General features: G+C 32.8%; 1 protein-coding gene across 1 annotated transcript in view; it reads right to left on the reverse strand.

Annotated features, from left to right (window-relative positions):
- The window catches only part of LOC127832364 (tenascin-X-like), a 169,982-nt gene that overhangs the window by 61,291 nt on the left and 84,638 nt on the right, over window positions 1-24,053 (reverse strand). The gene's annotated exons all lie outside the window — the stretch shown is intronic.

The raw sequence follows: 24,053 nt of genomic DNA on the forward strand, positions 1-24,053 counted from the left end.
AAGAAAACATTGACAGTGTTGAACAATTAACTAATGAAAATGGAGATAATGATTATTTTAATGAAATTATAGACGAACAATATAAATTTTGGAAATTGCATTCACATCTTGAAATGGAAAACAGCCGAAATGCATTTAAGAAACAGTGTCAAAAGGCGGAACTAACGGAAGTAGTAAGGGATGTGCAAGTATTTTTAAACCGAATTGCAAACAAAAGCGATCGTTTGATAGGAAATTTTACCACCAATTTATGCGAAAGCTGGATGTCAATTAGAGCAAAATTGGATGGAGGAAAGGTTGTGAATCGATGTGGAAGAGGATCTTGGCACGCACGATGTTTTAGTGGTGCTTTGCGAAAAAACCTGGGTGAGAAATGGTCTGTAAGAACATTTAAACATGTAACCAAAGAACAAGGTGGACAGTATTTCTTTGAAGCTGTGCACAGACAAACAAAGAAAAATTATGCAAGTGCCAAATATCAGGCTAAACCAGAAAGTAAATCATTAAGACGTAAACGTAAATTCCAAAATGTGAAGGAAAACACTTGTAAAAAAGCTAAAATTAATTATGGGAGCAATTTAGATGATTCACATGATGTACAAGCAGACCAACTCAAAACTGTGTGTGACCAATTTTATGAATGTCAAATATTAAAAACAGATACTGAAAAATCGATTTTGAAAAAAAACATTAATCAATCCCAATCAGAATTGTGGAAAAAAGAAAGAAGTATTAGGCTAACTAGCTCCAACTTTGGAAAGGTTATTTCTCGCCGCAACACAAATGTATCTACAGCTTTAGTAAAAAATATGCTGTATTCCAAATTCTCTGGTAACATCCATACAATAAGAGGACTGGCACAAGAGGACAATACTATCATAGAATATAAAAATGTTAAATGATATGTTGAAATGCAGAGAACTGGATTGAGAATTTGTAAAGAACACCCCTTTCTAGCAGCTTCAACTGATGGAATTGTCTTATCAAAAGAATCTAATGGTCTTTTGGAAATTAAGAATCTGCTGCAAACAAATTTATTTTTAATAAAAGAAGCTGTTGAAAAAGTGCCAAATTTGTGTTTGGAATGTGTAAAATGGAAAATTCTTCTTTAAAAAACCCATAGCTTTTATTACCAAATTCAATGACAATTAAATATCTTTGAAAGACCATGGTGTGATTTTGTGGTAAGACGATCAAAACCATATGACATGTTCATTGAACGAATACAAACGAACTGTAAATTATGGGAGACGGAAATGTTACCCAAATTGCTAGCCTTCTATATGAAGTTCATGCTTCCTGAAATAGCCCTCCCAAGAATGGGAACATATACTGGAATTAGACAACCAAACAAACCATGGGTAAGTGTTGTCTACATGTATATGTTTTATGCTACCCCCTTAATTATTTTGGGGGGTATCATATATTTATCTGTCTGTTTGTCCGTCTATCTCAACAACAGTTACTAAATAATGTTATTCAATGAGCATCAATGGAAGAATCACTACCAAGAGGAGATACACATACTATCAGCTTGTCCTAGTCTGATGATTTGTAACAAATGTATGTCCCTCACAAAGTTACCTTAAATTGTATATATATATATATATATATATATATATATATATATATATATATATATATATATATATATATATATATATATATATATATATATATATATATATTTATTTATTTATTTATTTATTTATTTATTAATTTATTTATTTTTTAAATAACCCTTTCTGTGTTATGCACTGACATCAATTTTATAATTAAGCTTTTTCCTAATACAATTACATTCTGACATATTTAAAGAAAATTAAATTTTAAAACAATGCAACATATGATAAATTTTATAATAGTACAGAATTTCACATTTTTAATTAATGATTTTAATTAAAATAAATGAAACATTTCATATATTGTTTCATCTTTATGGTTTAGTGTTATGCAGAATTCGGGAACATGAAAAGGGTAAACATTATGTAACACAGTACTTTAAGAGATAACTTAATAAATGTATATTTACTTCATTTCAGTTCATTCCTAGTCAACGAGTTGAATTGACGAAGACAAAATGTACAAGGGTTTCCAAGCCATTAGTAAAAACTTCAAAATTGGTAGTACATGTAGATGATCAAACAGCGGGTCTATCCCATCTATGCGATGATACATTGACAGATGTCAATAACAATTCAACACCAAAGGTATAGAATATATATATTTATGATTTACTATTATTGACAAAACAAGTTTTTAATAAAGATTTTGGTAATTTTGCTGATGCTTTCAAATTGATTTTAGTAACATAGTGAAATATTTAATAATGTACATTGAAAAAACTTAATTACCATCCATGCTTTTAAAGAAGTTACATTAGATACATTGTATTATCATTTGTATCTTGCAATCGGCAACATTTGAAAACCTAATGACTAAACGATAAATAGTTCATAATGACAAATTTATATTTTATCACTATGTTTTTAATGGCAAATTACGTGTAAAACAACAAAAGTAAATTGATATATGCATTTTTATAAAAATGAATTAAATTCCTCATATGCAAACTGTAAAAGTGAAAAATTAGTAAAAGTGTAGGCATATTTAAATGTGGTTTGTAGATTTTCCTTGTAACTAAGTCAAATAATCAGCTAAATTACATTTATTGTTGGTTCTTATTAACTCATCTTGCTAAGATAATTAATAACTTACAGCAAAATATCATTTGTATGCCCCGGGTCGATTGATCAGGAGTATATTGTTTTTGGCCTGTCTGTCTGTCATTGTATGTGTGCCAGTACCAAAGCTTAACCTGTCCTTGGTTATGAATTTTGAAATATTTAATATAGCAACTTTATATTTGGCATGCATGTATATGTCATGGAGCTTCTGCACATTTTGAGTGTTGAAAGGTCAATGTTAAGGTCATCCTTCAAGGTTAAAGGTAAAATATATGGGTTCAAAGAGCAGTAGGGCATAGGGGGCATTGTGTTTCACAAACAAAGCTCTTGTTTTCATGTACAGAAATGATGAAAGTAATCATGGTTATCGCTGTATGAAGATGTCTGTTTTAGTAATTACTCATTATATTTATGCCCCCTTCGAAGAAGAGGGGGTATATAGTTTTGCACATGTCGGTCCGTCTGTCCGTATGTCTGTCTGTCCGTCCACTAAATGGTTTCCGTATGATAACTCGAGAACACTGAGGCCTAGGATAATAAAACTTCATAGGTACATTGATTATGACTGGCAGATGACCCCTATTGATTTTCAGGTCAAAGGTCAAGGTCTCAGTGACTTGAATACACTACAACTGACAGCCAATTTTCTTATTGTTTTAGGTTGAGCAATATGGTATAAGGATAGATCTATGACATAACAACTCTGGGCTTATTAGAGCAATATGTATCAATTTCTTAATTTCCATTTGAGTCGCCTTCTGAGAAAATTGGGCATAATGCATGTGCGTAAAGTGTCGTCCCAAGTTAGCATGTGCAGTTCGCACAGGCTAATCAGGAACAACACATTCCAATTTTATGACATTTTTTGTTTAAATGCATTCTCTTCTTAGCAAAAATCCAATTGAGACGGAAAGTGTTGTCCCTGATAAGCCTGTGTGTACTGCACAGGCTAATCTGGGAAGACACTTTAAGCAAATGCATTATGCACAGTTTTCTCAGAACAAGGCTCATTTAAATGTCTCATTGGTGATATGACTTCTAAGTCAATAGTAAACCCTTCCTGAAATTAGCACTATCTACTGGTTAGTAGGCAGGAATAATAGTTGATGTATAAAAACCTTAATAAAATTATATCCAATATGTATTTTTATGCCCCCAAAGGAGGGCATATAGTGATCGGTCCGTCTGTCTGTCCGTCTCTCCTTCCGTCAAACTTTGTTTATTTGGCAATTAATGTTTATGTTGATAGCAAATAGAATTTCATGTTAATTGAACATGCATGTAGTCTGATTATTCATGTATACAATTTTTTTACCTCATCTGAGCACAATGTGCTCATGGTGAGATTTTGTGATCGCCTTTTGTCTGTTGTGGGGCGTGCGTCGTTTACATTTGCCTTGTTAACACTCAAGGTCGCAGTGGTGTAGTGGATATGGTGTCCGCCTAGTGACCGGGAGGTCACAGGTTTGATCCACGCCATGGGAGCGTTCTTTGCATGTCCCTCAAAGACACCAAGTACTGGTTCTAGTCCCAGAAAACGGACTCAATAGCGTTTATATAAGCCTTAGGCTTTCGATGCAATCGAGCTAAAATAAGTAGGTTTAAACTTACACTCTAGAGGCAACATTTATGTTCAATCTTTATGAAATTTCATCACATGATGGGTGTCAATGATATCTTGCATTAGTTCGAAAATAATTAGGGTTGCTTTAAACACATGGCCACCAGGGGGCGGGTGCGACATTTTTCCTTTTATGGCTATATGTGGCTTTAGTAAAACATTGCTATCAATATAGGCCACATTTATTGTCCGATCTTCATGAAAGTTTGTCACAAGAATTGTCCTAACAATATCTCGGATGAGTTCAAAAATTGTTCCAGTTGGTTGAAAAACATGGCCACCTGGGGTTTGGGCATTTTTCCTTATATGGCTATTGAAAAAACTTGTTTGCATTTTTTATGTCACATGTATTGTCCAATCTTCATGAAACTTGGTCAAATTTTTTGTTTCAATGTCGAATAATAATATTTTGGATGTGCACGAAAATGTATCCGGTCTGTGGAAAAAGGTTCCCGCCATGGTGTTCACTATTCATGAAAGTTGGTTAGAACATTTGTTATAATGACATTTTGGGCTGCACAGGCCAGGTCAGTTCCTTTCAATCTCTCTTGTTTATAAATAATATTTTATTATAGGAAGTTTGCACCAATAAAAGGACTGGTCGATGCAGAACAGCAAAGTTTGTTGGTCGACAGATTCGACACAAATGGATTGTTGATAAGGAAACCAATAAGAGCCAATGGTATATTGGAACAATGATAGATGTAGTATCAGGTAATTATTAGAAATATATAATTGTGTAATCAATTAATTTAACTCTTTGGCCCGCATACAAATTAATGTGGCTTGCAATCTACAACCTTTGAAAACATGGTAACTAAAAGAGAAATATTTCATAGTGACCAATATCTCCTTTTTTCAATACCTTTTCAAAGGGCTCATGATGTATTAAAAAGCTAATATAGCACATATATGTATACTAAGGCTTGTAATTATTATGTTTTATATACCACTGTAATAATTTCACATTTATTTACCAATTGTCCGGTTATCAACAAGGATATTAAAAAATGTTAACTAATGTATGCAAAATAAAAAAAATATTTATTATAAACTGCTTATTTATGAAAATAAGTCATTGTTCCCATCAATTTTTATATTGAAAAGGATGATTTTATTAAAGTATGTGATCAAAGTAGGAATTGTTAATGATGATTTATTGTTTTTAAATACTCATGATGCGCAATTTCTTCTTTTCTCACAATAGGCTATCTTGCAATTTTATATAATTTATTGAATGTTATCGAGCTGCAAAATTGTCTCAAGTAGGAATTAATTTTACCGTATGTAAAATATAAAGCCATAAGACAATAAGAATTTGCAAATGCTGATTTTTGTGAATTTTTTTCCAAATACCTATCCTGAAGATTCTTCAGATGCCTTTTGTATTTGGAAAAGGATTGAAATACTTAATGGCATTTGTTTAGGAAAAGACGGTGATCCACAAGCGGTACATGAAGTCCTGTATAAAGGAGAAGACAGCCCATATGAGGTGGATGGGCTTCAACGGGATTTGGATGAAGGCTCGTTGAAGTTCGTTGATATATAGACAAGAAAACATTGCGAAAAACGTATATTTATTTGTCATTAGGTAAATTGATAAATCAATAATTAATATGTTAATTGGCATGCAACTTTAAGAAATGAGCTATTTCTCAAAATTAAATGAAATGACATAAAACAATAATAGCATATATGGATAGTACCATCTCAATGGTTTGAAGAAACACGGAACGAAGTCAAAATTGGATGAATTTGAATGCCTCCAGTGTTGCTCCAATCCAATACTTAAATGTAACCAATGGCATAAAAGTATAAATAATTTAAAACAGCAATTTTTCCTTTTTGTCAATATTTATTTTAAGTGTTTAAGGAACTTGACGTGACATGGTCTCTATCTGCATGGATTGAAATCTTTGTATGAACAATTTGTATGCCCCCGGTGGGTTGTCATATAGCAGTTGAAATGTCCGTCAGTATGTCCGTCCGTCTGAAAATTTTAACATTGGCCATAATATTTGCAATATTGAAGATAGCAACTTGATATTTGGAATGCATTTGTATATCATGGATCTGCACATTTTGATTGGTGAAATGTCTAGATCAAGGCCATCATTCAAGCTAAAAGGTCAAATATATGGGCTCAACACGACGCATTAGGGGACATTGTATTTCTGACAAACACATATTTTGTTTAATCCTTGTATGACAAAGTTGGATTTGTGGCATCACTGAAGCAACCTTAATTGTATCTCACAATGCTTAATCAAGTGGGGTATTATTTCATCATCAATTTGCATTTCGTTATGACTTAAATACTAGTAATGTGCTGTAAACCCTATATAAATAAAGTGAAATGTTTTTTAAGTGCACATGTATTACAATTAGTGTATATGTAGTGTGAAGGCAAAATGGTAGAATAACAAAATGAATACATTCAGTGCATGTACAAATTATTACAAAATTTAGTAAAACCTGCAACTAAGAGATCATGTAATAGGTTTATATTGCTGTAATGTAACATTTATTGAAACATGTTGAAAACAGTGTAAAAAACAAAAATAAAGATGTGTTTGTAAAACACTATGTTCCCCAATATATTTTACTTTTGACCTTGAAAGATGACCTTGACCTTGAAGTTTAACAATCAAAATGTGCATGCCAAATAGCAAGTTGCTATCTTCAATATTGCAAAAGTTATGGCCAATTTTAAAGTCTGTTTAAAAAAAAGACATGGCAATAACAATATGTCCCCCAGTATTATGTGGGAAACATAAAAATGTTATTAATATACACAAAATCATTATAAAGGGAATTTATTGGAATGCTTTCCACATTTCTGTATATATCTTTTTTTTTTAATAATTTGTCATTTCTGGCCCACCATACTTTTTCAAGAGAACTATTTTTTGACTCCATTTGTTTACCTTTTGTTCTTAAAAAATGACTTTATAAAGGAGACCTTTTTAAGTGTTTCTAGTGAGTTATATTTAATAATACTCTAACATAATCTTCTACAGTGGTATAGGTTCCAGCTGCTGTCAGTGGATATATGAATACACGAAGAAAATAAGGACTTACAACTCCCAAGAAGAAAGTTGTTTATGAGGTGAAAAAATGTCATAATTGACTATTTTTGAAAGATTTATTTACAAATGGTGCATGTATCACTGAAATATATGTTATTTCATTTGTACATATTGTTCCAAAATTAATATAGAATGCTTATATAAGAAATTTTTAGTTTAAATTACCCCACCCACTTTTTATCATTTGAGGAAGCGATATGCCCTTAAATTACAAATCCGAACACAATCTATTTACAAATGTGTGGATAAAGCATTAATTCGTCTGAAATATAACGTAATATTTTACTGAACAAAAAGTGTGCAGGTTTATTGTCAAGAAATACAAAACCTTTGTCACGATTGCCTAGTTCGTCCATGCCTGCTTAATCAATGTGCCAACAAAAGAATAACATGAATGTTCAACCCACCTTTTAAAACACAATGCACATTGACGGAAATTAATTTCCTTTTTCAAGGCGTTAGTCTATTTCAAATAAAACTGCAATGTTTGATGTCGTGCTGTTGCACAGCACTGTTTCTTTTATAGATATTTCGTCACTTGTATAAATGGCTTGCGTATATTTATAAGTATTCATATCCTCATAATGTGTCTGCAGATGCAAAACTATTTACGTAGCACCCGTTAAATCAACAAAATACACCTGAAAGAGACTAATTTACATATAAATACATGATATTGATGTTCACCTGGTTGTTGTTTTTACGAATCTTAATATTGCTACCAAAAACTGTTGTTGGGTGTATTCTTCTACAAACATTTCTTTCTCAACAAATATAAATATATGCAAACAGAGGTAAACACAAAAGACAATATACAAACCTGGATTATCTCTGATTATGTTTTAATATACATTATACTGGACAAGTATGTATCGATAGATTAAAAGGAAACTAACAAGTATCCGAGAACTGTTATTAATTTTACACAGCAGATTTTAGAGACTGTATTTGAAACTGTGATACTTGTTTAACGAAACTATATTTGATAAAATATTTAAATAAGCATTTGTGCATGTTTTGTTTGTTATATATATTTGAGGACTGTTGTTATTTATTTACTTATTACTGGGATAATTATTGTCTCTTTCTATGCGTCACATCAAACACACATGTTTACGCGACGTCTGTTTTTTTTAATCAAACAAAGTTCGTTTATATATGACTTCAATTATAAGGACCGAATGTGTTTGTTCCGAACCGAAATGCCCAACTGTTTACCAAGTTTAGGTTTCCGTTTTGCTAAATTAATTAATACAAGTATAAAGCGTGTTGCAATCTGTGCTGATCTGATCATGTTCTTTCAATTACTTGAACTGTGTATAAGATAAACTAGAGAAAGAATGATAGAGACTTCAAAGAGTGGTGCATGTAATTGCATTTTCTTTTCGAGAAAAACAACAAAAAATTTAGCCGAACTACCCTACATAATATTGACTAATTGCCGATGATTAACATATATTGTAACACTTTCTTAAAACATTAATCGACTGTACTTGAGAAATCAAAATCACATAATTCCGTTTGTTTAATACAGTCCTGAACGTTTGACATACTGCGTGTGGTTTCCGTGACAATTGTTGTGAACTCGTCGATTGCCACTGCGTTAAACCTGCACCAACTTAACTTTGAATCGACCTTTGTGTTCTAAGCTCCAATGAAAACACCGGTCGATGGGAAGGGAAGTTGCATAAAATGCATGCCGCAATTTTGGGAATAACAGGCGGACTTCGGTGAAAGACAATGCATGAATACCAATATTATATATCAAGTAGCAAATCAGTTTTGAACGTATCCACAAACTCATTGATTTAAGTTTTTACTACGCAGATACTACAAATATCTTTATTCAGTCACAACGCAACTTGAATACGATAGAAAATATAAACAAAACTGATTTGTTAAACGTTTTTTAACATTTGTATTGATAATTTTTCAATATCGTACAATCAGTATAATATGATTATAGGTGCTACCTAATTTACGGGCAAAAGCTTTTTAAGTTTTTTTGATAACCATGTACTATTATTATTAAATATATGGACATGATTGTGTTCAAAATATGATAATTGTTGCAATAATTTAGTAATGCATCCAAAAAAATCAATCTTAAAACGAGTTACATGTTCCAAGCTTGAAGATCTAGCATCATATATATTTTTTTGTTTTCTACCCACAGGAATTTATAGCTGGTTCGATGTCTGTGGTATAGTGGATGGGGTGTCTGCTAACTTGCTTAGTCACTGGGAGGTCTCTGTATTGATCCTTTAAGTGGGAGCATTCTTTAGATAACCCTAAAGACATACTATGGCGTACCATTTGGGTTGAAAGTCAAGAAGACCTACACGTTAAAAAGAGAAATGTACGTCGAAGTACAATAAGTACGTCGACATGAATATAAAATACACTTCCAAGTATATATTTGTACGACTAAGTACAATTTGAACTTTGAGATACATGTTTGTACTTCTACGTACACATTTTCTGAACAGCCAATCAAAACACTAGTCTCTTGAGCCGCTTTTCCTTCAGATTTATTCATAATAAATGTTTAAAACTTTAGTTGAGGACAAAATGAATAAAAATATCAGAATGTCAAAATAACGTCACATAGAAGTTTCAAGTATTTAATGCATTGAAATAGATTATATACAAATTTGAAGAAGATTCAATTGTTACCTTTTTAAAATTAAAATTGTTCAGCATATTGTGCGTCTGAAATGATCATGCGGGGCGGAGTATCACGACCGTCCAGCGCATTACTGTGTTGGAAATTCCCAACGGTAACCAGTTACCAAGCATTAATGGGATAAATAATGTATTATAAACTCCCCGTTGGTGGTATTTTGTGATAACCATAACTTGCATAAGTCAGAGGTTAATTCCGCCACGCCAGGTCAATAAATACGCACAATATCTATGAGTTAGCGGTCGATAGTCGCATAATTTGGTATTAATTATAATAATAATAATGTTTCATAAATACGCACAATATCTATGAGTAAGCGGTCGATTGTGGCATAATTCGGTATAAATAATAATAATAATGTTCAATGTCAAAAATCTCTAAAAGCAACAGACGTAAGGTGTCTTCTGATTGGCTAACACTCAAGGGTCGGTGAAAATTGTACGTCGAAGTACATTTCTCGATCTACTTAGTAGGTCTTGCAGACTTTCGACGTAATGGTACGTCATATAGACACTAAGTACTGGTCCTACTCAGGAAACAGTTTGTTTCATCAAATGTCTCAATTCAACTTGACAGCTTGCTAAAGCAGTTGCATTTAGCATACAGTACACTGATTTAACATAATCAAAATCATGTGATGTGTCAAATCAATTTTGATTGACAAATTTGACAGGATTTTTGTTTAATCCAATAAGTTTTAGACTGTCAAATAACACACACTACGTATTGAAAGCCATACCTGGAGCTTTCGTCTGTATATCACTGACTTCATCAGAAGAATGATTTCTACTGTTGGGAAACGTTAACACCACTAATTGTCTTCTTATTTATTATCAATGTATAATTATGTGTAACAGCATAACAACATACTTGATTCGCAATTAAAATATTTAATAAATACAGGTATCTTGCAGGTTTCTCATTTTCTTTCGCAAACTATTGTTGAATAGTTTAAATTTTGTCGCCACTAAAAAACTAGCCATTTTGTAGCAATTCTAAAATCACAGTCTAAACTGCATACACTTAGCTCTATAGTTACAATATGAATGCAAATATTAGAATGGCAATGCATCATGTTATATAATCCTTTTTTTTTATTTAAACATTCAAATAACACATAACACAGTACATATATAAAAAGGTATGTGGTATTGTGTGGAGATACAAAACACTTCACATCATTTATTTGCACATAAAATAATAGTTACAAAATAAGTAAAACTAAAACACAATCATCAACCTACATTTCAAGAATATTTACGTATATGAAATTACTAAGTGGTGTTATTGTATTACCTTTTACAAAATTAACATTGCTGGTTTTGTACTAGCCATAAAACATTTATCATGGATTAACAAGTAACAACCAATTTATTAATTACACAATAGAACGGAAATCATATTAATTACATTATGCATTTACTAAACAAGCTATTTGCTACTGTTTAGAATTACACTATCTTACTAAAAATGATCACAGGTACTTAGTGCTTTTACATACTTGTGGTAAGTTTTGTATTACTAGTTTGACAATTATCGGCAGACACTTGTCGATATACAGACAAAATTTGCATGGGAACTTCCATTTTTTTTCAGCATAATTGCCTTCAAATTGTTAATTTAACAACCCTTTGAAATTGTTTGCACATCTGATCTTATTATACAATAGCTGATTTTTGTTTATAGATAGACATATATAGACTTTTCAAAGTTCTATAAAAGTTCACACATGTTCCATCCAAGTAAACAAGCAGAACCAATAAAGATCACCACAGATAATAACTGTGTGTATAGCTTGGAAATTTGATAAATCAGGAATCCCTCCTTTGTTGATTTCTGTAAACCAAAACTGTCAGTTTTGCTGGATAGAATGGCTTGTATGATGCTCAGCTCTTGCCTTCGGCTTCGCAGAACAGCTTCTAAAAACGGAAAACCAACAAATATCGTAAAATTTGATCAATAATGCAGACAATTTATAAATGTCTTGTTTTTTGTTGATTTCGAATCTGGAAGATTTTTTACGTAAGATTGTAGTACGAAAATCCAACGGTATCGGATTTTGTGGTTTTAGGCCTAAACTAATTATAGTGATATGTAACCTTTCGGGATATCGGTAAAGTGCGAGCAGACGAGGTGTAAATACGTTAAAAATTAAAGCTAAAAGACGAAAAAGTTAGATCGGAATATCTTTAAATTTTGTGAATAAATGTGTTTCTGGTGGATAACAACGACAACTTACCAGAATATTGCTCATAATCACACGTAAAACGTCTTTCTGAGACATTGTGTACACACCGGTCTTACTCACAATAACGAAGTGACGTCACCATCTATGTATAGAATGCTTTCTGAGAGCGAATGAAAATGCGTCACATATTCTGACAAATAAACAGTAGGGTGTCGTTATTGAAATACCGCGAGAATACTGCAAGAATAGAGATGCCAACTATAATGTTTAAAACAAATAATTTTTTAACAAGCGTTTGTGATTTGTCAGGATAATAATAACAATAAGATATCGAAAAGATCAAAGCAAATAAATTCGACAGAAATCTAAGATTCGGCAATATATTTAAGACGGGTTATGTTCACTTAAATTGTGTTTGGTAAAGACTGTAACTATATGTAGTGAACCAGTCTTCGGCTCATACTCACTGAAGAAGAGCATTCAGGGGAGATAATTGAGTAATGACTTAATTCTGGAACGGTTGCGAAGAAAAACAAATAATGCGAGAATATTTAGTGCGATTCGCTACACAATTATGATGTCATTGATATAACTTTTCCTGAGGTATGTATTTACATGTGATTTAGCATATGTCAAAGTGTTTTTGATTTGTTCAAGGCCATAAATAGCATCGCGAAAATATATGTCGCGTGGCAAATTTTTTTGAGACGTATCCATATGTAGTATTCTTATGTAATTTTATGTCTAAATTCCCATATGTATGAACGGTCAACGCCCGCTTTGCGGGCGTTTGCCCGTAATAATAAAACAACTAAGGACGGTACTACAAGGTGAATTAATCAATGCAAGCAACAACTAACGCTTGAAGTTAGTATTAATTCCATTCATGAGAACATTGACTATCAAAACGCAGAAAAATGCGTTTGAATATATTAATAGACAACATGGCATACTGTATAGTCAATTTTGATATTAAAACGTATGTGTAAAATTTACAAAAGATAAGTCATGCATAGGAAAAATGAGAAACACTTTGAAGTGATATCGTTACATTTCGCCTAGCAAGTGACGTTGAAGCAGAATCGCCGGATACAGGGGCAGTTATTTGTACTCTGATAGAAGGAACACCATATGGTGGCTAGGTTTGCACTTGCCATCTGAATGTAAATCGGGTTTTCTGGATCAAACCCTGAAATATTGAAACGGAAGTTAAGTTTAAGAACGAGTCTATTCCATATAAGAAATAAGTAACGAAAACACCGACTGAATTGTTGAGACTATCGTTTTGCAGAATGTCTCCAGTATTTTATCAAAATAACGTATTGTTACACCAGCTAAAATAAAAGAGGTCGCCCTCATGAACATGTAACTGCACAATAAATATTTGTTACAACGTTAATACACTTATCATTGCTAATGATAATTACTTTTAGTATATTAGATTTACCCTCTGTAACATTTATTTCCAGTGTCAGCGTTCGATTATCTTGTCGTAAAGATAGAAAAATACTTATATATGTACATTGAAAAAATATTTTCTTAAAATCATTTTAATTTGCGACAACTTTGGCATATACGCTGCAACTATTCGCCGTACATGACTTTAACTATTCACCGTATACGACTTTTGCCATAAACAACTATTCGTCGTACACTACAGTTATTTGAATTTAATAGATTTCCACGAACAATAATCAAACCAAGACAAGAAATAGCATTAAGATGGTATATTGCATATAAGAATAGGAAATCAACCCCATACCTGATGGCACACCATGTAATCATGAAAGAAAAGCTGTTTCTTCGAGAAGTTCCAATTTCAACCCGGTACCAAGCAGTCATAAATTTGTGTAAATAGCGCTTCATCAATACGAATTGAAAGATAGATACACATTTTTCAATAGATTTATCTTTCTGTAAGATGCTTAACACGCACTGGTTATCCATGAGCGAGTTATTATTAGATATTTTAGGTAAATACTGACTGCACTCCATGGTTGGTTTGTTTACTTTCGCTTCGCTGGTAATCTATTTCCGGTGGTGATGATAGACAGTGATCAAGCAATAAATGTTACCTATAGAGTGCTACCAATGAAAAATGTTGACGACTCATTAAGGACAAATGGTGATGCTCAAAGCACACCATGAGCACCTTGTGCTCAGGTGAGCTAAAAATAAGAAACCAAACGTTATATGTTTTATGTAACAAATGTAATTTTTATTTGCACTCAACTAAATTTCCAGTGCTTTGTATTGGTTATGTCACAGTCAGAGAGGTAAAGATTATGCTCATATACAGTACATAGATTGGCATGTTCACAAATTCAAATATATGACTGTAAGATTAAATAAATTCTTTATCACAGTCATTCTCAAGATTTATTCAAGTCATATCACGGTGATAATTTACTCATCAATCCATTGACCGGTTCGGCTGTTTTGGGGAATGAGCAGCAACAATACAGAAATCCTTCTCCAGTTAGGTCTGTTGTGTGCTGCTTAGAGTAATTCATCCATAGAAAGGAATGTTCACTCTTACATTATCCATCCAGCTTTTCTTCTGAAGGCCTCGGCGTCGACCTCCCTATAACGTGCCCTGGATATCAGTCTTGCACAGAGATTCGTGCCTGGTGACGTTTCCAAACCAAGCCGGCTGTACCTTAGCACAAATATTCGTGGTCTTGGTAGTGCAGTTATAAAATTGCCCTTACTGAAGCTTGCTTCATTCCGTTCACTGTTGTCTATTTCTCAATATGAAACAATCAAAAGCAATCCAGTGTAATTTGTCCACTTCATATTGAGGGCTTAATTTATTTGCCCATCGATATGTAGAGAGAACATTACCGGAATAGATTTGCTGCTGGCATACATGGTAAAGTCTTCTTGGACCTTGTGTAGTACAATTTAATCTCAGTTCTGAAATTTGAATAAAATAGCATACAGTTGACAATATAACAGCAAATACATTTTTAACACATTGAATAAACACACATTCACAGATGGGCATGAAAGATTTCTTTGCCTATTGATTTTTGTAGTAAAATTAAAAGAATACTAGCGTTATAAATAAAGTTATTGGCTGACCAACGATGTTATTACAATTTTATTAATATAAGCTGTTCAGATGATATACTCAAAACCGTTCAGACGGTGTACTCAAACAAAAAACGTTCAGACGATGCACTATTTTCCAAATTGTTTGTTTGTCATCTTGAATAGCAAACGCGTCAAAATAAAGTATATTCAGACGATGTACACTTTTCATTGTTTATTGTGTCTAAATGTTTGAGGAAACTACAGAAATCTAAGAAAAACGACAATTACCAGAGTACATAAGGAGACTAAGAGGGTACTTTGCGCATAGTTATCATTAATTTAGATGTTATAAAATATGAGAATACCTTGATTTTCGTCATTAAGCGAGAGCTTTGTCCGCCATTTTGTGCGTACGATGTACTTTTGTGATCACGTGATTCCCGGCAGTGAAGTTCAATTCTTAAAATTTTGACAGTGATACGTGGATCGTTGTTTATATATCTTCATTCCTGCTAGAATTATAAGAGCTTTTGCTGGATTAAGTCTTCCCCTTTTCTTCGCGTCACATATTCCAAATGTTCCGTGTTGTTAATAAAAACAATACACCTTAATGACATGGCATTTAGACTAATATGAAATGCACTACATCTTCATTAATTGACATTTCAACGCAATGCCCATACCACCGCCGGATTGGCTTGAAACACAATACAGATTACACGTTCGTTTCGGCATAAATACAAACATAAAAACATAATTAATCTGACTAATGAGTGCATTTCACCGCAGGTGATGGGACTTGTGCAATTCAGCTGAAAGATGTTTAAAAAAAATAAAGCCACAGTCCTTCGAAACAAGTCAAATACATGAAATTGTATAACGGCATTTATTTAATGAAAGTAAATGGCATTGATTTCTCTGAAAACTATATCATTTATAAAAAAGTGCATTTAATACTTTTGATAATCGTATGCGCTCAGTGCAAATGGACTGAATAATTTACTCTATCGTTTATTCACACGTGCTCCACTCACTCGATTAGGGATTGGTTCTTTAAAGACGACTTAAGTTGCAATATTCTGTAATTGTGTTTTAACAATGATTCTTTAAGTGTGCACATTTATAAAACAACAAAAAAGATTGTTATTGTTCTATTGTTTCCAAACAAAAATAAATATTAAGCAAAGTGCTTGAAACAGAGCAAAAAGCTTAATGACGTATTGGGGAGTTTTATCTCCATTTTAAATGGTGTTTAATCGTCAAAGAGGGTTATGAAAGGTGTTTTTCCCCCAAATATATTTATATTTCAAACAAATACATATTCCCTATTTTCAAGCAAATTTGTCCTAGTAACGATGCTATATTGACACAATAAAAATGCAATGCCAAAGATATTATTTTCGATATACGCCTCTCGTGCCTACTTTCAATAAGCACTTTACTGTATTAGTTGTGTGCATGTGTTTATGAATACTTCTTGTACATTTCCTTAAAGGGACTTGTTCGCAGATTTTTTTAAATGTGTCATTAAAAGCTTTCAGTTGATAAATGTAAACAGCGGAATTACAAAATCCCAGTATAAAACAAGAAAAAATAGTAACTATTCAGTAAAATTTGCAAATCTGAAACAATGTTTTTCAATTTAGTCAATTTACCAAAGCGGTAGCGGGTCCCTTTAGTAACAAGTTTAGTATTACTTATATTTTAGTACGACACCCGGCGCTCTACGGAAAGGGACGACGGACAAAGAATAAAAAACTAATTAAAGGAATTTTGTGCTCTCTGGCAAGCAAACAACAAATAAACCGGTCGATAATTTATAAGCGTTCCAACTGAATTGTGGACGCAAGTGCATGAGCCTGAAATCATGTTCAATACATACTTGATTAAATTCAAATGTTGAGCTTCATATAAATTAAACCATAACAACATTATAAGAAGTAGAAACGTATTTGAGTTTATAGTTCTTTCCTAGTATTACGGCCACTGAAATATGCCAATGGGTCATTCTTGAAACACCCTAAAATTACATTATCGCTGGGGACACCGCTGTAAAACGGGTAGTTCATATAATTGTGATATATACATATTAAGGACTTCGCAAACCTACGACTTGGCATCAACTTAACCAAACCACGACAAATAATCAATGTAAAACACTACGTGTATTATAGCATTGGAGACAATAACAAAACAGGTCGTATAATTAAAACATTATTTTATTGCTCCAGCTTCCACATAATTATTGCTCCAGCGACCACATAAAACAGACGAATCCATGGGTCAACATATATACTGCCACCACATCGCGGCAATCCACACGGCCTAGCAAGTGACGTTGCTGCAATACTGGCGAATACAGTGAGAAATTTTATTTTGTTGACAGTAGGCGCACCATGAGGTCGCAAGGTTATTAACAGCACTTTTCAACTGGTCGTTATCCCGTGGATTTAACTCTGAAATGTATTTATAAGATGCTGCAACGAAAATGTCACCATGCATTCGAAAAAATCAATGCTTGCAAACGTGGAGTTATTTTCTTTAATACTTTTCTAATTCTCTCATGTCCAAGCACATGGCGTGGTATTTATACAATAATTTCCCGCCAACTAACTAACATCTCATGAAAAGCAAGATAAGCATGAATTACATGAAAAGTACTTTATGGAGCAATATAACATAGTACAATTTTCCCGCCTTAATATGATTTTACCGGCAAAATAACTAGGTCAAAGACGGTGCAAAGACATATAATATGTTGTTACATAACAGACGGAGCAAAGTGTCTATATACATATCAGACGGAGCAAATTTACATAACAATATCAATGTTTCACATATACAAAATCGTGGCATTCACGACAATCTACTGAAGTTATCATAGGCGATATGTCACATGCTATTAAAGGACGCATTTTATTTTCCCTGATACTGATCGAAATATTACGAATTTGGAACCCACACAGGGAGCGTTCTCAACCACTTCCACAATGAAGCCAGTTTCTTATTCGGATTGGAAGGTCTCATTTATGTTATATATAGGATTTGCTTTGCAATTGAGCTTTAATGAATAGGCTGAAACTTATCCGCAATTCACAAACCTGTGTTTCCTCGTCAGGGCTGATGCGATGCATTAAACACTAAATGTATGATCGTCGGGTTCCTTCAATTCAAACTCGCGCTGTATCTTCTAGCCTGGACATCATAGATGCAAATTCATAATGCACATGCTTATGTTCAACGCGATATTCGTACATTACGTGATTCTTGCATGAAAGAAACGGAAACAAACATACGTTTAGTTCACGAATAATCTATTTAATTGAAAAATAAAGCAACAATACAAAATACTGCAAAGGACGAGACACAAAATTGTAACCAATACGCAAACACATTATCTTGCTTAGCATCGACCGTTGAAGCAGAACCGGCGAATACAGGGGCATCTGTTAACACTTTGACAGTAGGAACACCAGATTGTTGCTAAGTCATTCTCACCTCTAAATGTCAAGTCTTGTGGACTGAACTCTGAATGTATGTTTGAAAATATGTTACAGGAAAAACCCGATCAAACTCAACAATGGTTTCGATACCTAATTGTTGGAAATGTCCTATTTCTTTTCTTGTGCTGACATATGACATTTAGAACGTCATTAGATACTATAATGTGTCTCTATGTGTTTCCTTCATTTATTTCTCTATCAAAAGAGGCAAACATCATTCAATATTAACATCTTAAATAACGGAGCATCAGTTATGAGAAAAAGTGTGTGCTATATTTCCTGGCGGATAAAGAACAATTAGTTTAGTGACTCTACGTATTTGGAAACTGACAAATGTTCGATAACAATAAATAAACTTTCAATACGGTTGTGTAACGTATACATATAACTTCAACAAATAGATTACACTTCGTTCAAGCAATCAAAACCGTTGTCAGAAACAACTAACCCGCATTATTCATACCAATGATTTAATTTAAAATGGTAGAGAAGCAAAAACGAACAACGCTTGAAGCATAGTATATTTGTGTTTAACATTGGATTTGCATTTTTTAATTGCTATGAATTTTTACTCTGAGAACAATTATTTTGACGTATGAAGTAATAATGATTTAATGACAATATTTTATAAAGATAATGTCTTGAAGAGTGATATGAATTAAGAATAACAGTTAATTCTAACAACCGCATTCTGCATTATGAAAAAATTTGTAAAAGCTGTAAAGAATACCCAGATTTCATAAACATCATACAAATTGATGACATGGTCGTCACTTTTTTTCTTAAAAGTAAACTTTATATCGAACTATTTATTTTCATTAGGTCGGTCAACTATTTCATCATCCACTTAAACTTCCTTCTTGATTTTGTCGCACAACTCGTCGAACCCCAACAAACGAAGATCAATGCGGCAACAGGAGACCATACGGTTTATATTACGATTGATGAAGTTGCTAGTTTTAATGCTGTAAATGCCATGGTTAAATAAATGCTTATTTATTTTGCCTCATGCTGCAAAACAAATCCATAATAGCTAAGACGTGCGCACGTCATAGAGACCGTTAAAAAAACTATTGCCTATGTCCCCTTTATGCCATCGTAGGAAAATCAACGAAATCAGATTTTAATATAATTGGTACAATCGAACAAAAGACAACTGGAAAATGCCGAACGCTCTGCACATTTATTGATACGACACAAAGGAAAATATTTTTGCCTACAACAAATACCAGTCAACGTGTCTGTATCGGCATAAACGTTGTTATTTGAATAAACTTGAAGTTTACAATGCTTTAGATAATGATATGCAAATTTAAACGCATAAAACGATTAACATTAAACGTGCATTAATTTATTTATAAAACCGTTCTTAGTAGGGGTTTTTTCCAGATTAGTTTTTATTATTGAACTGTATTTTATTTATGTTACCCACCAAACAAGTGGTGTATTGACGTCAAAACGCAGTTTGTTTACTCTTTTATAACAAAATACAGCAACATCATTTATCTGTGTACGTTAAATTAAATAACGTTTGAAAGTAAGGTGTGCATGTGCGAAAACTAAAGAGAACATAAAACAAAATACTCGATCAAACCTGAATTTATTGAGCTGAAACATTTTGTTCGATTTTTAGGAATAATAACTTAAAAGCCACATGAAAACTCAAAATCAATAAATATTTCGCATAATAAAGTGCAACCATGCAAAATCAGTGTTCCTTATAGTAATAGCCGAAATTTCAACGCTAATTGTGGAGTGGTAAATTAGATTTAACGAGATACAAAATGCTCGTTTTTATTTGCTTATGTCGCAATAAATTCAATGCCTATTTCCCGTGACGATATCCAAACATTTACGAGCAAGCGCGAGATTGGCTTCGGGAAGCGTCGGAAGCGCGACGTAGTTCTCATGAGCTGCCCGAAGAAATTTGACCCGCGTTCAGTGACGATATATAATTACCACTGAGACATAGTTACATGAAAATATGGTCGAGAAGTATTGCTCAAGCTATTGAAATAACAGTCGAACAAAATACTTCATTATTGAGGCGATAATAACTAGCTGTTGTATGTAACTCTTTTTGTAATTATTATTCAGGCTGCTTAAAGTAATGAATTAATATTTCGTGTATTGCTTCTGGGTTAATTTGCGTTACGTAAACCACGTCCACTGTGGTAAATATAAACAACACTCCTTCAAACAGTGACCCATACACGATCACGCAAGAAACAGTTTCCGCGTTTTTATTATAAACAAAATGAATTCAGCATAATGAATCAGAATAATCAGGGCAACTCGTCGCATATAGAATGCCTCGTTATTGCAAGTCATGCCATGGCATTGTTCGGTTACTTCCCTAGTGAGCAAAAGCGCGCTTTTAAAGTTTATATGGAACGTTTCTTCCGCGATGTTTCTTTAAATTTAATTTATGATTCATTTATTGTTTCTGGGTTATTTTCATCTCATAAAACACGTTAGGATTTGTAAATATAAACAATAGACCTTGAGGCAATGACCTTAACACGAATACGAATTGCACAACATCTTAGTTAATTGAATTGTCAACGCTATGTTAATACTAGCGCCAGCATGGTTTAAAAAACACAGTACGTTGTCCGCGTTCGTGTAAGTATACCAGCACACAACAAGCATAATTAGCGCAATTCACCACATGAAAAGTACAATGCTGGCGAAACCTGACCTAAAACTGAATGTCACTTCCTACGGATATTTGGTTCAGTGTAATATCGATTTGTAAAAAGTAAAGTTTATACTGTTCGTGTGCAAAAACGCGTGGTACGAAATTAATATTGATGCAATGAGTGTTAGTTACGAAAATACTGGACTTTATATATAAACCATCTCATTCTTTACACTAAATACGTGTTAAATTTAATTTTTCCGTTTACCCTTTGACGTTGTGTAGGTAAGATGTCAACTAGAATCAGAAATATATATATATAACAAGTAGGCAGTAAATGTGACAACTAAAACAACATAACCCAAATCTGCCTTTTCAAAAATATTGCCAAAGCGACTTAAGGTTCATGTAAAGTGTAAAAAGGCGTATTCTTCACATAGAAATACTTCAATAAATATTATGGCAATAAATTCAATTTATAAGTCAAAAGCCTCGTAAACACTTGTAGAACATATAAGAAAATGCTAATAAAAAAAGATATGATGCAAAATGTTGCTTTTGAAGAAATATACAGCGCATGCATGAAATTATCAAAATAACAAACGGAGTTAAATTGAACAAATTCCTTTGGTCAAAATATTGTATACACTTAATGTTAGGTACTACAAATGAAAAGTCCACACAACACACACCAACAATCCTAAATAAGGAAAAGAAAAACATAAAAAAATGTCAAAAGTTAACACAATAATTGGGAACTACTTTAAGTATGGTGGACTTACCAGTGAACCTTCATTTTCAAAATTACTTTTACTCGCAATACAGTACTCATTATAGTCACAAAATGACACAATTACAAAAAATAAACTATATTACCAAAAGGGAAAACACTTTGATTGTTCATTTGAAATATATAGGACTCGGAAAGACGACTAATTGGCTACCTTAAAACAAATTACAACATGTTTATGTCACATCTCGAACTCCATACACGTTAGTTAAAACATGTGGGGCATAAAACATCCGGTTTCAAGGAAGTCGACATAACAATATTTCAATTAACGATCTAGGCATAATATTTGTGGGATCGGAAAAATGAAGTATACAAATGTTGGGCACACGCAGATATTAAACCAACTGAACACTTACATTTCTTTAAAAACCTTGTCATCAATGAAAAAGTGCATTTGTTAGTGTCTTGTCATGTTTACTTGTTCAGGAAGCCATTATTTGCCGGAAGTATATTCGAAAAATATTTCGTTTCAAAATCGATCATTGATAAATTACTCACGATACGTTTGTTCTAAAATTTGTATAATTTGTTTATCAGGTAATTTCAAGTTATGTTATAAAGTAAATATTTAATATAAGCAATATTTAACAAATTCGCAAATACGAATCAATACACATTTCTGACCAAGATGGACGACCGATGAAATTAAATCGGGAGGAGAGTCAATTATATCAAGATTCTTTTCAAATAGTGCGTTTCAAGTAAGTGTCATTGTTATGGAGATATTATGAAAATGATATATTTTCATTAATTTTATTTTATAAGATCATAACTATTATTGATCGCATGCTATGCGCGCAGAAAGTTAGTATTTTTCCAAAATCTATAAATAGCGACTCATGGCATTGGCATGTTCATTTTGAAATACGCATAGTGTCTTTGTGGGGCTGTATTGACGCAATTCAATGCTCGGAGTACCTTACATATAACTTGCATATACTGTTGGTGTTTTTATTTGGTGCATTTGTGTTTTTTTAATGAAATTGAGAATTTGCCATACCTTGCAATATTTTTGATAATAATTACATTATTACTACCATTTGTGAGTGTTTTTTTTTAATTGTGTACATATATGGAATAAAAATGTGATTATTGCAACCATATGTAAATTTCATTAACTTATTTTGGGTATAACTGATCATTTTTATATTTTAAAATTTCATCTATATGGGGTCATTTTGGGACTTTACATGAACCTTAATCTAAACTTGGCATGCACAAAGCATCGAGGATATATGCATCAACTATACTACGGAACGGTAAATGCAAAAACATCAGGAGGCCGTTTTATCAACAGATCTTATCTTAGCGGATCTTATCTTAAATCCTTGACTTACGATTTCATTTACAATCCGCTAATACCCGTTTTATGAACGCCGTCGTAAGTATCGAGTCGCAGCTTAGATTTAGTTAAGCGTACAATCTGGAAAATCGCGAACCAGTCGAAAAACCTCAGACGATTTCCCGCGTTTATGTCAAAAAAGCAAGATGGCCGTCAACGTAAACAGAGGCAAGTAGTTAATGATAGTTATGATTTACTAATAGTAGTACTAAATGTAGGGATATCATGACTCATGTCTTCAAATATTGTAGCGTTTATGTCTGTCAATTTGTCTCGTAATTGATACTGAGTTTTTATTAAATTCATATCGTTATTTTACACCAAAGAATCGAAATGTTTTAATTTTTATGCATTTATTTTATGTATTTATTTTCTAAATTCTAGTTGCAAGTACTGTTATAACGAAATCATATTTCCCGCGTTTGGAACTGTCAGCCTTTAAAATGACAAATCGTTATTGTGTGTTT

The sequence above is a fragment of the Dreissena polymorpha genome, chromosome 5, assembly GCF_020536995.1.
Source record: "Dreissena polymorpha isolate Duluth1 chromosome 5, UMN_Dpol_1.0, whole genome shotgun sequence".
In the NCBI taxonomy this organism is placed as follows: Eukaryota; Metazoa; Mollusca; class Bivalvia; order Myida; family Dreissenidae; genus Dreissena; species Dreissena polymorpha.